This window comes from Myotis davidii, unplaced genomic scaffold (assembly GCF_000327345.1).
Source record: "Myotis davidii unplaced genomic scaffold, ASM32734v1 scaffold1036, whole genome shotgun sequence".
Classification (NCBI taxonomy): domain Eukaryota; kingdom Metazoa; phylum Chordata; class Mammalia; order Chiroptera; family Vespertilionidae; genus Myotis; species Myotis davidii.
In genome coordinates, this window is record NW_006287260.1 from 237,940 (window position 1) to 243,358 (window position 5,419).

Consider the following 5,419-nt stretch of genomic DNA (forward strand, 5'->3'; position numbering starts at 1 on the left):
TGTTCCTGCAGCCTGGGGGGCGGGGAGGGGGGGGTGACCCTTCCCTTGTCAGCACAGGGGTGAGAGTCTGCTTGCCACCTCTCCGAGCACGAAGCAAGGGGAGGGTTAGGGGGGCCAGGTGTGGGGCCGGGATTGATTTGGGGTCTCAAGTCATAAGCCCTCAGGTTAATGCTCTGGAAAAACAAGTCCAGCAAGTCAGTCCCTTTGGGTCCAGGCTGACAGCACAGATGCAGCTTTGAGTCCTGACCTCAGATTGAGGCACCCTGGGGGGCCGTGATTGGCCGCCACCAGGTAACTGGAGTGCTCTGTCGCCTTGGCCTACTTTCGTTGCCACTGCACATTCAGCCTCCTCTGTGAGGGAGCGAGTGCTGCGGGCCGGGGCCCAGCCAGGCCGTGGACACAGGCACGGTGACCGAGGTGAGTATGCCTGCCCGGCAGCCTGTGACCGCCTCCACAGGAGCAGGAAGGGCGGACACTTCCCTGCAGGCAGGCAGGGAGCTCGGCGCCTCTCCTCCGCTCTCTGCCGCTTGCAGGGCCCGTCACGGGGTAGCATTTGTGTCTCCTTCCAATCCTAGGACAGCCCATGGTTCAGGTAAGATTGGGGGATTCGAGGGTTTCTTTAGAAGTTCCCTTTGCTAGGCTTGTCAGAAAGTGGGGGAGGCAAAGAGGGCATGTGCTTATGTGGGTAACATTGTGGATCTTAATTTTGAAGGTCCTGTTTAGCCCTAGTCGGTTTGGCTCGGTGGATAGAGCATTGGCCTGGGGACTGAAGGATCCTGGGTTCAATGCGGGTCAAGGGCACATGCCCAGGTTGCAGGCTCAATCCCCAGTAGGGGTTGGCAGCCGATCCATGATTCTCATCATTGATGTTTCTATCTCTCTCTCCCTCTCCCTTCCTCTCTGAAATCAATAAAAATATATTAAAAATAAAATAAAGGTCCTGTTTCAAAGGTTTCTCTCTGGCTTGCAAAAACTCTGTGGGGTTTTTAATTTTGCTTTGTTTATTTGGTTTCCATTTGGAGCTTTTAAAAAAAAAGATTATCATTTAGACATAGTAAAATTCATCCTTTTGTGGGTAGCTCTGTAAGTTTTGACAGATATAGTCACGTAACTGCTACCATAATCAAGATATAGAACAGTTTCATCACAGCAGAAACGTCTGTGTCCCTTCATAGTCACTCCTGCACCCTTCCCTTATGCCTGGCAGTCCCCACTCTGATATCTTTCCCCATAATTTTGCATTTTCTAGAATGTCACATAAATGGAATCACACAGTATGTATCCTCTGAGTCTGGCCCTCTCGGTTAGCAGGGTTCATAGCGATTCATCCGTGCTGTTGCATGTATCCGTACTTGTGCCTGTTTATTGCTGAGTAGTAGTCCTTTGTACCACAGTTTATCCATTCTCTAGTTGAATGACATTTGCTTCAGTTACAGTTTGGGGAAATAACAAAGAAAGCTATTATGAATATTTACATACAGATTTTTGTGTTAACATAGGTTTTATTTCTCTTGGATAAACACTAGGCATGGCATGGCTGGGTCCTAGGTAAATATGTGTTTACGTTTATAAGACACTGCCAAATCATTTTCCAGGGAGATTGTACCATTTTGCATTCCCACCAAGTAGATGTTACATATCCTCCCCAGTGCTTAACGTTGTTAGGTTAAAAGCTTGTTTAGCTGTTCTAATAGGTGTTTAGTGGTATTTCATTGTGGATTTAACTTGTGTTTCCCTAAAGGGTAATGATCTTTGAGTATCTTTCAATGTAATTATCATACTTATATTTTAAAAAGTGTTCAAATCTTTTGTGCATTGAAAGAAAATGGATTTTATTTTTTTTTTTGTTACTGAGTTGTCAGTCTTCTTTATACATTTTTTTGGACAAAAGTTCTTTATCAGTTCTATGACTTTCCCCTGGTCTGTGATTATCTTTTTATTCCCTGAATGGTGTCTTCTGAAGAGCGTAGGTTGTTCATATGGACGTCCAATTGTTTGCCCAGATTTGTTGAAAAGACTCTCCTTTCTCCATGGAATTACCTTTGCCTCTTTGTTACTCTTTCTCAGGATTATTTAAGATATTCTAGTTCCTTTAGCGTCCCATTCAAAAATTTAGAATCAGCTTGTTGATTTCTACAGGGTCCTGCTGGAATTTTTGTTGAGATTGTGTTGAAACTATATAGCACTTAGGGGAGAATGGATATCTTAATGTATTGAGTCTTCCAGTCATGTGGTAGATTTTTAATTAAAACATTTAGACAGTGGAGTTGAGCACCGATCCTTCTCTGGTTGTTTAATAATAAATCCATACGGAAATTAACCCTTAGAGAACAAGTAATTAATGGGATGTGTGTTTGAAAACAGTTCTCGGTGGGGGAAGAATCCTTAGCATCATGAAGGGGGAGGATTCCAATTCCCTCCCTCCCTCCCTTCCTTCCTTCCTTGTTAAATCTCACCAGAGGGTATTTTTTTTCATTGCTTTTTCAAAGAGAGGAGAGTGAAACACATTGATTGGTTGCCTCCTGCATGCACCCCTACTGGGGGCAGGGCCAGAACCCAAGTAAGTGCCCTTGATCAGGAATCAAACTGAGACCCTTTAGTCTAACTACTGGGCAACATCGGCCAGAACGGTTCTTTCTCGCTTCCAAAGGCTTGGTCTAGAACTCTGACAAGGTAGTGGGCTCAGCCTTTGGAAGGAAGAAAAAGGGAAAGTCGGTGAACTTTAAAGAGGGGGCCAGTCTGCTTGGCCGCCAGGTGCCCTTGGTAGGGATGTGCTTTCCCCAGAGCGAGAGACCTCGGATTAGGAAGGGCACTCGCCGCCAAGGACAACTGCAGCCTCACAGGTAGTCCCCTGTGCTCGGGCCTCGTCCAGCCCTTCAGTGCTGCTCCCATGGGAGTGGGTGGCCGGGCGCAGTGTTAACTGAGCCACAGCGAGGGCGTGTCTGCCTCCAGGGTAGCTGCTGGGATCCAACACCGAATATGAAAACGGACTCTACCAGTTTCTCAGGAGCCTGGAAGGAATGCCCACTGGGGATGGTAAAAGTGAGGTAGATCATTTCCCGCTCACTTCAGGATCTTAGGCAGCTTTTATGAATTAAAATACCCGTTTTCAAAAGGTCACGTTAATAAGACTACCAGAGCTTTCAGACTTCCAAGAAACTACAGTGTGAGGGCTGGGATGTGAGGTTTTTAAAAATCATTACATTTTTATTAGCACACTGGAAAAAAATTTGAAAAAATACAGAAGTGAATACAAATAAAATGTTCAGATTCTCCTCGCCTCCCTGCTGCTCACCGTTGCCAGAGGCGACCACAGTGGGAAGGTGTGGTGTGTACTCCAGGCCAATGGCTGTTTTTATACAAAAGCATCTGTGTGAGATTGTTTTATGTGTTTCCGACCTAAAATGGGGATCATATTTTACAAACTATTTTGCAAACTTGGTTTTTTTGGTTTTGATTTTACCTTGTTTATAGATTATGGGTACAATTTTGTCTTAGTTCTTAGAAATCTACCTTTTTCTTTTTTAATGGTTAAATACCCCATGACTCATTTTCCCATTCGCCATGAGGGATGGTTCAGTTGCCTCCAGTATTTCTCTGTGATAAATTCTGCTGTGGACACTCCATACACACATTCTTACTCGCGGGTAAGACTGTCTAAGAGACTGATGGAGAGGAGACAGTCAGCCAGGGTAGGTGCACGCCCGGGCCTGTTGGTGGGGCGGAATTAACTCCTTCAGTGGTGCCTGAGCTCCCTCGCTGCCCCACCTTCACCGGCACATTATTCCTCTGATGGTTCTCACCGTGATAAGCAAGGAGTGTGTTTTGAAATTGGTATTTGCATAATTAGTGAAATTGAGCATCTTGTCGATTAGTGTTAGATATTTGGTCTGCGAGTTGCCAATTTTCTTTCTCGATTTTACTACGTAGAAATTATTGGTGGTGGAAACACTTCATATAAATACTGATAATATTTTGCCAAAGTGATACTCAGAGGAAAGTGTATACCCTTAAATTTATTAGTTAAGAAACGAGAAAGACTAAAACTTAACCAAGAGAAAGTAGCAGGGAGTAATTAATAAAGGTAAAGCCGATCATTTACTTCACATACTTTATGGTATGCACATTACACTTGAGTTAAATAAATAAAAAATGGAAGCAGAATTAATAAAGTGAAAAAACAAAGCGATAGGCTTGATCATTACAATGAAAACTTGTTTCTAGTTTAAAAGATATCTGACAATTCTGATCAAGAAAAGAGAAATAAAAACACATTAGAATAATATAAAGAATATATATATAAGCACAATTCAGACATTTTAAAAAGGAACACTGTGTAAATGTTTTACATTAATATAAGAGTGTGCAGAAGCCTACATATAAATAGTTAAAAACTATACAGTAAATCTTTAAAGTACTTTTCCAAAACACAAATAATAAAAATAATAAGGGAATCGATAGAAATAAATTGTACGTGGTTGGTTACTGTTGCTACCATCCCCTGGGGTGGATGCTCGGGGAGAGTGACGGCACCACAGCGACTGGCTGAGGTGGGGTTCCCCTGGCGTTTCGTTGCTGGTGACCAGGAATGCTAAGCATCTCACACTGTGCAGGACAGCCCTCACAGTGAGAACTTCTCCACCAGACACGCCATCTGTGCCTGTGGATGTGACAAAACCGACAGAAGTAGAAAGCTCCATTGGAATCCAAGAGGCAGAAAGCTCATCCCCCAGACAGGCATCGGGCCAGGTGGTTTTGTGATAGTTCCGTCCAGCGGGGTATTCCTCTGCTGCTTAAATTGCTTCAGATGTGGGGGAAGTCTTCAGAAACCATTGTTCAGGGCCAGCGTCACTGAGAACAGTGCTTCCTGTTTCCTGTAGCCTCGTCATTGATTTCTCTTCGGTGTTTAACTCTTTGCCAGCTGGACAGGCTGGCCACACTGCTGCTCAGAGAGACAGTGGGCAGGTTTGATAGCAAGAGGGAAGTGGCCAGGAGCTCTGCAGGTCGCTCTCTGTGTGCTTTTCGGCAGCACTAGGTCCCCTTAGCCCAGCACCATGACGGGTGATCACCCGAAGGCGGCCACACACGTGGGCTCGTTGGCACGCAGCTACGTGGCTGAGGGGCCTTAGGTGCAATTAACTAAGTCAGTACTCCTGAGAGCTGTGCATTTAGGTCTGTGTGAGGTTTGTGTACGAGGATAAGGACCTTTGTCCTCATGGAGGGAAGGGGAAGAAGACTTACTTTAGCTTCTTCCTCTACTCCCAGGACTACGGTGTAAGGCAGTGATGGCGAACCTATGACATGCGTGTCAGAGGTGACACGCGAACTCATTTTTCTGGTTGATTTCTTTGTTAAATGGCATTGAAATATATAAAATAAATATCAAAAATATAAGTCTTTGTTTTACTATGGTTGCAAA

The 5,419-nt window shown here is 44.5% G+C and overlaps 1 protein-coding gene across 1 annotated transcript in view; it reads left to right on the forward strand.

Moving 5' to 3' along the window:
- The window catches only part of ANKS1A (ankyrin repeat and sterile alpha motif domain containing 1A), a gene marked incomplete at its 5' end in the record, with an annotated part of 101,616 nt that overhangs the window by 23,825 nt on the left and 72,372 nt on the right, over positions 1-5,419 (forward strand). The window lies entirely within an intron of this gene.